Raw genomic sequence first — 12,960 nt, 5'->3', positions numbered from 1 at the left:
AAGACAAAAAAGAAAAGAAATGTAACTCTCATGGGACTATCAATATGAATCATCTTTCTACAAAGAAAGTATAAGAAAACACATAACTTTAGGTGATAGAATTATTTTCTATTTCTAGTATTTTTGGTGGGTAATAAAACAAGTTTAATACTTAGTGGAAAAAAGGCATAAATATATTCTCTCATTCAGCAAGATTGGAATCTGCTTAATTATTTAGCAGAGTATATTAATCAACAGTAACCCACACTGGAGATTTCCTTTTATATTCAGAGGACACAAAATTAAATTTTTCTATTGAAAAGGTATTTACGTATTTAGCGATACTCTCCCCAAGTTCTTTGCAAATCATTTTCTAAATATATACCCAGTGTCCTGTATTTCACTCCCAGGAAGATTTTATACACTGCTTGTATACAAGCTGATTTTTGCTTCCCTTTTCTCAGCCCCCGCATTATCTATATGTGTTTACACGTTCACTATAATGGCCCCAGAGGAAATATTATGGTCCATCTCGTCGATAATCCATGTTTTAAATTCTCTAAATACATGGATGGCATTATCAGCTATCATTGTACTGATCTTCATTTTAAGAAGTATCTAAATACATATTTATCAGCTTAATCTGTATCTTGAAAGGTCCCTAAGTATGTATTTATATGATAAAGTATACTGACACAATGCAAACTGGCCTTTTATACATTGTTATAGCTGTTTTTTTTTTAATTATTAAAATAAAACACAAAGCTATAGGGTACATTTAAAGTACATGTTTAGTTGCACAACTTAAATTTTTTTTTTATCTTTTTGGAAAATTGTTTCATAAATCTATGACAAAAGTGTATCCATGGCTTTTGGTCTCCTAACTTTTATAAGTTTCCTGGAATCAAAAATTTTGAACAAATTACATAAGAGCCAATAAAAATATAAGGAATGCTTAGGGTATTTTCTTTTTCTTTCTTTTTTTGGATTAAATTTATTATTCAAAAGCACGGATATATGTGGCAGGACAAAATATCTGCTTCCAATAACAGAAACATTCATTGATATAAAATATGACTTTTAAGTATGCTCCATTACCCAAAGAATTCCTACAGAATGGATACTCTTGATTTGCATGTTAGTAGGGTTATGTGATCTTTGAGGGATTTTTGTTCCATTTAGAGTATTTGGAGTACATTCTTTATTCTTATTTGTTTCATACTTTATCTACTGATTCAAACTAGATGGGGCACCTGGGTGGCTCAGTCGGTTAAATGTCTGACTTGGCTCAGTTCATAATCTCATGGTTCATGGGTTCAAGCCCTGCATCGGGATCTGTGCTGATAGCTCAGAGCCTGGAGCCTGCTTGGGATTCTGTGTCTCCCTCTCTCTCTGCCCCTCCCCTGCTCATTCATTTTCTCTCTCTCTCTCTTAAAAATAAATAAATATTTAAAAAAACTAGACACAAAACTTGTGTATAATGTTGGATATGAAGAATTTGGAAACCATACTTAAATACAGAATTAAATAGTAATAGGTATATTTATGTGGATTTTTTCCCCTAAATTAACTAGACTGAGGTCTCTCATAAGGCAATCCCAGATCTTCACTCCCCCCATTACTCACCTTGTCAGTTGTGTCTCAGGAATCTGTTCTTGAAAACGTGCATTGGAAAACCGACTACCACTGAGTGTTAGAGTCAGGTTTGTTAGCTGCACAATACATTGTGTATAACTGATGTAAATGTGGATTTTGAAGCCACAAATGCACATATATGCAAGGTACTTTCACAAAAGAGCATTTATAAGGGCACTTACTGACTTGTACCTTGATTGTACCTTCATTAAAAATCTAAGCAATGGCACTAGTTTGCATCTGACAGTCCCTTTCCTCTGAGCCTCTCCACTGACAGTTCCTCTCTGTGGCCCCAGCAACAGGCCTGGCTCATGGATCAGCACACAGGCTTGTCCAGGTGTTTCTACATTAGATTTAGTATTCTCTCTATGTCACCTAGGAAAATTGGCCCACACTTCTGTCCCTGAACAAGTGTCTGTGTCTGGGATAGAGGTGCTATTTGAAATGGTTCTTGCCCCTGCCCTCAGACTCAGGGATTGAAAGTGAAAGTGAAGAAAACGTCTCCCTATACCAAGTTTGGGATACCATTACCAAAAGAAGAGGAAGTAGATTCTGGTCTGAAAACAATGACAAATATCCACTACATGTGTCTCTAAAATTTTGATAGGTCTACACTCTAGTGTGTTCACAGAGAATATTGAAGTGTGCGTGTGCGTGTGTGTGTGTGTGTGTGTGTGTGTGTGTGTGCGTGCATGTATATTTGTGTATGCTTCTCTAATAGACCTGGTATTCTAGAAATTCAACTAGATTAGGCAGATATTTTTGTTAGTGATGTTAGGTGGTTTATAATATTTGGGTTTTTTCCATCTGTCTCTGTCTACATTTAAAACACAACCACTTAAAATCTCAAAGCAGTGAGATTTTAAGCAGCACTTCTACTTAATGAAGGCTTAGTCAGAATTATCTTTGCTGAGGGCACACACCTGCGTGTAGCTGGCATCTCAAACCCGGGTCTACCTGAAGTTCACTGCCGATAATAATTGATTTTCTTCCTTCAGTCAACTTAACATAGATCAAGAGTGAAGTGGCACTTGGCTACATACACAATCTCAGCAGCTGCAATTTTGCTGTTGACTGTCAAACAGAGTCCTTCTTTTACGGTTTCCATAGAGGCTGGGCATGTTACTGAATTTAATTTTGAAGCACTGACTGATTCCTTCCTATGCATCTGAGTTTGGGAGACATCCCACACCGCCAGATCTGAAAAGAAAACCGTCTCCTTTGCCATCATTGAATTTGTACCTTTCCCCTTTATTAAATACTTATAATAGTATTATAATATTTCATTCTCATTACCTAAACATCGGCAGATGATATTTTATTCTTAGGTCTCAAACATCAGGATTAATAAAATGGGTAATACCAAAAACATGTACATAAAAACCTGGTACTATGTTGTTTTATGCTCAGATTGGAAGTAGCTTTATGCCGTCCTCAGTTTAGAAAAGAGATTAAGTTTCCCTATTTCTATAATTTGAGGAAAATAAGGTATAAATAGTCTTGGGGGCTACAGTAGGTCAAAGCTCCAGTGAGACGCTTACTGTTCCTTTTGAAGGCATCATTCATTCAAAGCCTGAACACATTAATGGAGAAAAGAGCGGGGAGAGGGGAAGAGACCATGAATTGCTCTTCCCTCTTCAGTGCATGTGGCTTTAAAGAACTGGGATTTGAATCACATTAGAATTAATTTGCTATGCATACATTGAGAAAAGGAGTAAAGGAAATAAATTTTCTTTTTCCAAGATAATGTTTAAAATAAGACCCAGGTCATTGCTGAATTATTTTATAGCTGACACTGCTTTCATACATAATGGTAACTCTATGAGGATTTACTGGTTTTCAAAAACCTTATGTATAATTCTGTATAGAAACAAATTAATATAAAAGATAATTTTCAACTCTGAAGTTAAATGAAGCTACAGTTGATGTTAGTAAAGTATGGCATTGTGTGCCTGGATAAATCCATGGCAGTATTCCCATCTTATTTTTCTACAGTGTTCTCCACTCTTAGTTTCCTAAGCCGGGAATCCCAGTTATCCTACTCTCTCCATTTCCTAACCTTCACCTAAATTGTTCTCTAATACCTAATTCCTGTCTTTAGAATGTCATGTTTTTCCCACACTGTCCTAAATGAGCCCCTAATCATATTTTATCTGAATTAATATAATGATTTTATATCTTCCCATGTAAATTTCTAGTGAGAAAAATAAAACAATAAAGAGATTTACTTCAGGAGGACTCCAGGTAAAACTTCAGATCCGTGTTCACTCCTCCAACGTTGATAGCAGGGATGTGTGAGCTACAGGGTAGATCTTGGAGAGTCTCCATTGATATTTATTAAAATAATAATAATAATTGTTATTATTGTTGTTATTTTCCTAAATCCATATATGTGAATTTCCTAAGAAAGTGGACTGGGTGGGTTATAGATTGGGCAATTCAAATATGGCATAGTTATAAAGTTAGTTTTATTGTTTTCTTTCATTATTGTTATGAAATATGTTAATTATGAAAAGTACAGAAAAAATATGCTGTTCTATAGAGCTCTAACATTTTATAACCTATGGCTAATTCTTAACTGTATTGCTAGATCCTAACTATGTTAGAAAAAAAATACTGAATTTATTTTCAATAGCATATTATGCTGTTTTAATTTGCACTGCTTATAGTTCACTTAATTAAACATAAGAAAAACAGGCTTAGAGGGGGCAAATCACATAATTTTCATGCAGTATACATAGTAGAAGGACTCCTGATTTTTTCCTAAGACTAAGATGTTTGTCGGGAAGACTTTTATGTGTGCCTATATTTATGCATTGCTTATTTAGGGACCTGCAGGCTATTGTAAAACTCATTATCATAATTTTCTTCATTTTTTTCACTTTGCTACCCTTAAAGATAGATACCCTGTCTTTTAAACATATTTGGATCTAATCTAAATGCCTAGATTTAATCACATTGAATTTTTAAAAATAAGTTGCCTTTAAAAAAAGTAAGATATTTTTATATTAGAGTTTGCTTTTAAGCTGCTCATGAGGCAACAATTACATGAGAATTCATACTGAGACAAGCCACTGAGGTGCTGTTTTCAGTACCCAAATGGTCTCCACCTAACAGAACATCGAGGGGTATATTTTCTTTTAACTTGACTTCATTTCTCTCTAATTAGTAGTGTGCAATGTACCATTGTGATGCCTGCTTCACCCCCTTGGTTCTTGCACCTCCCCTTGGGGATTTCCCAGCTGTTTTGCTCTCCTGTTGTAATTGAAATCGTACTTGTTCCAGCCTGTAACTGATAGTGAACCCAACCATTTTATGTTTGTCATGCAACAGATGTACAACAGAAACATTGAAAGTGGCAGATGGAAAAACTGCCCTACTAGAGTGAAATCAGATCCACTCTTATATCACAGTCCCATTCTCTCAACATTCTGTGATTTTTCTCCTCCTTGCAAGTGCTTTGTTGCTGCAAACAAATCGTAATATCTGTTGGCTATGTGGTGATTCTTCTTTAGTCTTATTACATGATTCCATATCTAGAATAAGGGCTTCACAGAATAATGTAGACAATTTAACAAATATAATAGGGCTTTCTATAGACTTTTGTCAAGTCTGGTCACCACTATTAAAATAATTAAGCTTATAGGAAAATGTCTTGTTCAGGAATAAATCGAGATATTTGAATTAGCTAACTATATTTCTTAAAAAAAATACTTGCAAATGCAAAATGAATCTCCAAATCAATTAATTCCAATTATAATTACATCTGTAATTCAAGAGTAATTCAAGTGATTCAAGAACCCTTTGCATAAAAAGAAATATTATCTTTCCAATATAATATAAAGGACTTTGAGTAATTGATTCCATATTATAGGATATAGTATATATTCAAAAATAGTGCTGGGCGCCTTGTAGATTGTTTGATAGGCTTTTGTGAGGATATATTAGGTCCAGAGTAGCTTAACTAGTATAGAGAGAGACAGAACCTGGACTGAGCAGGACAGAGTCTAGGGTAATTGGCCATTTCTTAGGATGGAAAATCCTCTACAGGTGGAATGGGACATCCAATTAAAATGTCCATTAAATTAAGACTTTTTAGGTAAATATGTAATGAATATAGTAAGTATCTAATGAAGTTAGATCCAGAAGGAAAAATATGGAAGTAAAATATTTGGGTAGTGGCAAATCAGGAAATAGAATGAATAACAACTTCATATTGCAAATATTCTTTTTAATTTTTAGCAGAAACTCAGCCAATCTCTGAGAATGTGAGGACCAGGCTGAGAGGCAAAAATAATTGACAAGTACTTAGGATTGTGCTAGGGTACCAATCAAGGGTTTTAGAATCCAACTCAGACCTCTGAGCCCCAGTGAGACTGCAAGGGCTCATTAGCTAACTGAGGCAGAAAGCTGAATGAATAACTGATATTATCAGAGAGGTATTTTTGAAAAAATGATTGATGATATTATAGCCAGTGGGTTTAAGGATAGAGAAGTAAAGGCAGGAAGATGAGTTAAAGGGTTGCTTAAATAACCACATAAGATACCAGAATTGAACAGAAGACCTGGGGAGTGCCCATGACATTGTAGACATTTCAGACGTGTAATTGGCATAAGAGTCCATGAAGTGTGAAGCAAAGAAAATGTGGCAAATGGCCCAGATATCTGTAGCCTGACTGAATGGACACTGTTTTAATATTGGTAGAAGATGGTGAGTGTGTTTGGGGAGAGGGGATGGATATTGGAGAAAAAGAGATTTGGGAGATAATGTGAAGAAATTAGGCACCTAATATCTTGAAAATTCTGTTGCTATATCTAGATTCAGTGCAAAATAATTATTTAGAGATAGGAATCTGGAGAAAAGTCAGATTAGATATACATTAAAAAGTAATGATTGCATACTAACCAGTTACACAATATTTTACATATGTTTCAGAATCTTCTATAAGAGGCCATTTTTGAACATAACTATATTGATAAATTAATAATATATTATTTTAAATAATTTTAATACCACCCTTCCCTTGAAATAACTTATGTTTATACAAAATGTATTGGAAAGGAAAATGGTTAAAATCTCATTATTATATTTTGCAGTTTATGAAAGCACAGATTGGATTATCATTAGAAGAGCTAGTTTTCTTACACCAATTTAAAATTTATTTGCAGTTCCTTTCTTTTTGTTCTGAATTATTCAAATAGCTGACGTTATTTTTAAAGTGATCACTTCTCCCTTTTGAATAAAAGTCTGTTACTAGAGATTAGTGCCTCATACATTATGAACAGAACAGACAAATGAGCTGCTCTAAATAATTGTAGTATATCATGTTTTCCTTTTAAGTGAAAAAAAGAGTAGAAACATGGCACTTACATTTAGCTATGTTTGCAATAAGACATGGCTATAAACTCATAGATTTTATTTCAATTGTAATATTAAAATGCAAACATTCACATGGGTTTTTATGTACTATAGTTTTTCATGCTAGCAAGAAAAATTGTGTTAATATTGGTTCAATTTTAATGAAGCAGAACAAAAGGTTGTAAAATCTATCAAATACATTTTAGCTATTAATATCAGAGCAAGGTTTCTCTATTGAAAGCCTGGCTAACTTTTACATTATTCTTAAGTTATCTGTGAACATGTAATACTTTATTTTATTTACAATAAATTCAGAATTTACTTTTTTCCAAATCATCAACACATCAAAAATGTGCTCTTTTAAAAATGTGAATATTTTTGAAGATTAAATAAAATACTTTCATAAACATAAAATTTAAAAGTCCATGGTACTGCTGAGTTTATTTTACTAGTCTACATATCTCAAATGGCTGAAGTGTACCTAGAGAAGATCTTTAAAGGAGAAAATGTAAATGGCTTTCTGGTTGGACTCTAGTGAGGTTGTCGAGATTCACAGAAGACTGAAAGATGAGAAAAGATAATGTGGAATGAAATATATGTTCTGTAACATGAATATATATTTAGAAACCTGGAAGTAATGGTAATGAGTACAAAACTGGAAAATTTGGCACAGTGGATTAATCTCATTTTTAATTTTTTATGCTTTAATTTTAATTTTTGATGTTTAATTTTTTCTTTTATGTTCAGTGAAAATCAAGTATTCAGTTTCATTCACACCATCTTCCAATTGCTATGCACTTTCTGGCACTGATTAAAATGGGAGAGGAAGAAGCGCTTGGTGTTAATTCCCATGGGTGTGTGTTTGGCAGTCTTGTGGTGTAACTCTTATCTATTTCCTGGGGATTGCCTTTATTTTCTTAAAGCTTATTTGATGAAAATATTACCAAACCTCATAGCTACACAAAGATGGCTTAGAAGGTTGCTATTTCTAGACAAAGTCATTGAATCATAAAAATTTGAGACGTGTAATACTCTACATATTTTTCGTAGGCTTTTGGAGCAGGGCAAAAATTGAAGAAAGGTTTCTGTCCACTACATAGTTTGTTTTCCTCCTTCCCTTACCAGCTAGTTGATTTGGAAAAAGGAAGCGGAAAAGAATCAGAACAAGAAATAAAAGAAAGGGAGGCAGAAGAGGCTTAAAAATGGCAGGGTGTTCAAAAGGAGTTCAGCTAGGTGAGGGACAGAGGAATGCAGTGATTCTTCTAAGCATGGTCTTTGGAGCCACTTATTTTTCCCTCATTTTGTTCAGATCAGTTGAGTTCTCTATCTGTCACTTTCCTCCTCTGTAAAATGAAGCCACTAACAACAGCATGTTAGTTCATGAGAATTAGGTGACTTACTATGTATGAAACATTTGGGAAAAGACCTGCCATATTGAAATTGCTGGGTGAGCATTTGTTAAATACAAAGTAAAGGGAAACTCAAAAGGCTATTTGCTTTTGAGAGATTTTGGAATTAAGGCAGACAAAAAATTAAAACATGTACCCTAAACAGTACTTCAAAAGTATTAGCTAGGCAGTTGGACCTTCATAATTTTGGTATCTCTTGTGGCCTAGCAATTCCATCCATGGGTACACATGCCAAGGAAATCCTCACGGTTTCGATACAGGTGGCTCCATGCATTAATGAGAATGCTAATTGTTAGTGCTTGCTTGGGTACTTAGTATGTGCCGAAGTCTTTTGTGAGCAGTTTTTGTACATTAACGCATTTACCCCTCGGGCCAACTGTTATGAGTAGACTGTTTTATAGGGGAAGTATTGAGGCCCAGAAAAATGACTTGTTGAAGGTCACACACCTAGTCCATCAGGGATGCGAAATTCAAGCCAAGACAATCTGACCTGGAGTCTGGTTTTTACCTATCAGTCATAGAAAATGGAATGTCAGACACAGGGAAAGCCACTGACGGATTCATTCAGAAACGTTTACTCCACAAAGGGCCAGAAAATAGATATGCCAATGAAGCAAAAATGGGGGGTTGGAGAGGATGGTATTCCCAATCTCAAAAAGCTCAGCTTTTCTTGGATGAGACAGACATATAAGCAAGAATTACCATTTAGTGAAGTAAGTGCTGAAGGTGCACAGAAAATAGAGTTAACTTTTGTCCTTTCGTGTGTGGGGTTCAGGTAAAGACATAGTAGAGAAAGGAGACTGTGAATGGAATCACTAAGAAGGTCAAGAAGTTTGATAGGTGCCAGGATGGCTTTCCAAACAAAAGAACATCTTTTAAAAAATCATATGAAAATGATATTTAAGTGTGAAAGCAGTGAGATAAAAGAAAGGACAATCTGTAAAATTTGCATAACATAAAAAAGTCGTCAAATTTAAGTAGGCTATTGATAAGAAGATCCCACATCAGATTTTCATTCTCTTTTATTCCTAAGAAATATAGAGCCAAAAATAGGGGCCAAAGGTATAAGAGAAGCAGCTCTGCATTTTCAACTTCAGGGTTCCTTACTGTTCCCACTGTTCCTTCAGTGGACAATATCAAATTCAAACAAATACAGTTTCTTTCAACTCTGTTTCTCCATGTGACTAAATGTACTGTCACTTTTGTTTCTATCTATTCTGTACCCAGCTGCTGTTTTCTTTGTTTCTGATGTTTCAACTCACTTAACATTACTTTTTTGCTCAAACCTCAGTATTTCTTACACCTGGAAAAAGAAATGCTTGTTCTTGTATTTTTCAAATTCATAGTGCTTTTGATTTTCCACTTTTATCCCCAATTAGATGTCTAAGGTCATATTTAAGCTTTTGTCCTCCTTGCTTTTTATAATTTGAGTAAATTGCTTTTTTGTCCTTAAAAATCTGTTAATAAGTATATGGACTGGGGGGGAGGATAATCCCTTTCAAATTTAAAATATAAGCTTGTTACCTAATATTTCTGTATAAAAGAAATAATGCCCACTGATTTTAAAATCATTATTTAAATGTACATAGGCTAGGGTTCTAATGCAAAAAATATCTGCTGTGATGGTTAGGAGGAAAACAAATTTCATAGCATGATAACAAACCCTCAGAGTAACGTTAACTCAGCATCTCACGCAGATTCGGTGGGAAGAATGGAACTGCAGATCATCCATCACTTTTGTATCATGACCTCTGCTGAATCCACTAGCAAAGTCTGTGTTATTGAATCACAATGACAGACCCAAATACAAATGTCACGACTTTGCTGTGTTCCCTGGGTCTTGCCACATCACCATCACCATTTTATATTCCCTTCCTGGGGACGCTTGGGAAGATTTAGAGGCTTTCAACCTAATCTGACTGGCTCCACGCAAACACCTGGAGCTTTGCCAAGAGCTGAGCCCGATTATGTCAACAAGACGTCTCTGTCCACAGGGGACCTCCAGACGGGTATGCAGGAGCTCTGGGAACTGCCATGAATTAGCTTTATATGCTCCAAGAGGCAATTTCCTATAAAAACAAACTTCAAAAGCTGCCAGAGGAAATCGTTTCCCATTGGAACTGGGCCTAGCTGGCGATTGTCTTTAGCAACTGTGTCCTAAATACACTTAGTAGTCAGTCCTCAGGACATACCATGCTTAGCACTTGGACTTCAGTTTCAAGACAGAACCAAAGCCCAATTAACACGGCGCAGGTCAAAACACTCCTGTAAGAAATGTGGAGCGCTGTTCAGCACCTGATTATTTAAGTTATTGTTTTGAAGTTTAAAAGTAAGCTTGCTAAACAGATATTTTCTGATCTCGACTTGAAGAGGGTTGCTCCTATAACTTGAAAGAGGTCATTCTTTTAAACATTCTATTAAACATAGCATCCAGATTAAGCAAAGCACCAAGTACTCCTCAGTTCATTAGTCTTTTGCTAAAGTGTTAAATGGAACAGTGGGAAGCTTCACTTACAGGTATGTTTAAATATTAGTGGCATTTAACTTAAGACTTATGCATTTTGACTCTTTGCTCTATTCTTTCCGAAAAGTGTTCTAACTGAAAGACCACCAGGAAGCTTAACTCTTAGATTCCCCAACGTGCTATGAATTTGTCATCTTAACAGCAGTTGGTTGGTGTTCAATAGCTAATTATACAAGCAGCACAATATACTGACTTTTTGAATGACCTATAAAGCAAACACCTAGAGTTTGCAATGATTCTAGTGTTCTTCTGGGCTTTTACAAAATTTAGAAATACCTGTAAATTGTAATTTTGGGTATGGTTTTATAATATATATGCATCCAAAAGTGCATAAACATTTAGATTATTAGGCATATAGAAATTATATTCAGGATAGTGAATTGGCAAATGTGTGTTAAGGGGATACCAGAACATAAAGACTATGTGGAAATAAAGAATTCCATATTAATGCAAAGGAATGGATTTGTAAAAGCTGAGTTTTTTTCACTTTACCACAAGGTAGAATAGGTATTCTTTTCTTCCATAGAAAAATATATTTTGGTAGTGGTTTTACTGAACTTAAGTATGTTAGCTAATTTTCAGCTATTTAAACAGGACAAGGTGGAGACACCTGGGTGACTCAGTGGGCTAAACGTCTGATTTAGGCTCACATCATGATCTTGCAGTTTGTGACTTTGAGCCCCAAGTCAGGCTCTGTGCTGACAGTTCAGAGCCTGGAACCTGCTTCAGATTCTGTCTCCCTCTCTCTCTGCCCCCTCCCCCACTCATACTCAGTCTTTGTCTCTCTCTGTCTCTCTCACAAATAAATAAACATTAAAAATTTTTAAAAAAACAAACAAACAATACAAGGTGAAACTAGTCATGGTTAGGTCATTTCTGTTACTAATCACCTATTCTATTTTCATACACAACCAAGGAAGAATTTGTTCAAATTTCAAGTTTACAAAAATGGTTCTCTGTAAAAGGCCTACTCTGCAAACATTATCAGATACCAGTTACCTTACACAATTGTGACCTCTTTTCTGTATGAAATTGCTAACTTAAACTAAAAACTATATGTAGAAATAGGGAGGAATGTTACAATCATTTATTCATTCATCTATTAAAAATCATCAAACATGTACCCCAGTTAAAATAATGTTCCTGGCTGTTTGAGGAATACAAAGATAAGAAACAGTGCCTACCTTCAATGTGGTCGTATTTCCCTAATGGGAAGGACAGGTACACAGTAGGTAAAGAAAGAAAAGAAAAAAAAAGACAACAAAAAACAGAATTTGATGCTGGCCACAAGAAGGAAAATAATGTGAGAGGAAGATGAGAGTATGATTCCCGTGGCCTTGAGATGGAGAGAGGATCAGCCAGGATGTTATGGGGGAGTTGGCATTTCCAATGATGCCCACAAGCAGAAGTTATACTTCTAGAAATATGAGTAAAGGAAGGAGAAAAGTCAACAGGATTAGTATGGTCAAGATAAGACCTGGGCTCCAGGGAGGAGTTTCACTTTAGTTTTGTTAGAAAGAAGAAAGAAAGAAACAAGATGGGCGCATTCTCTGTTACCGTGAGGAATCAGTAAGGAGCATCACAGCTCTCTTTGGGGTAGTTTACCAAGTATTAAGGTGTAGGATTGTTGGGAAAGGAAAGATCGATAAGCTGGGACACTGCTTGGTGAAGTGTTTGATTTAGAATAAGGGCACTGTGAATGAAAAGAAAGAAACACTTTGAGATGCAAAAAGACTTGATAACTGATTCTTTTATGGTGTGAAGAGGCAGGGCATTCAGATCTCGACCAGAGGGACTTAGAGCTTATTGGTTCCATCAACTAGCTTAAGGACAAGAGGAAGGATACTGATGGCCTTAGAAATAAACTCAGCGCTATGCATGATTAGTGTAGTGCTGATATATCATCCAGTGGCTTAAAGACCTTGGGAAAGGGTCCAGGACCAGAGAAACATTGGGTAGTCATCTGATTGGAGCTAATGTTTAAACATCTCTGAGTTGATAATAACAGCTGTTTTATAAGATAACAATCATGAGAAAAAAATACATTTTTAATT

The 12,960-nt window shown here is 35.3% G+C and overlaps 1 protein-coding gene across 4 annotated transcripts in view; it reads left to right on the top strand.

Moving 5' to 3' along the window:
- The window catches only part of PCDH9 (protocadherin 9), a 922,330-nt gene that overhangs the window by 397,714 nt on the left and 511,656 nt on the right, over positions 1-12,960 (top strand). The window lies entirely within an intron of this gene.

This window comes from Lynx rufus, unplaced genomic scaffold (assembly GCF_022079265.1).
Source record: "Lynx rufus isolate CCGP_SWC_20201006 ecotype Redwood Valley unplaced genomic scaffold, mLynRuf1.p SCAF_1, whole genome shotgun sequence".
NCBI classification, from domain to species: domain Eukaryota; kingdom Metazoa; phylum Chordata; class Mammalia; order Carnivora; family Felidae; genus Lynx; species Lynx rufus.
Note: the sequence above shows the minus strand (reverse complement) of the source record. Positions and strands in the feature narration are given on the sequence as shown.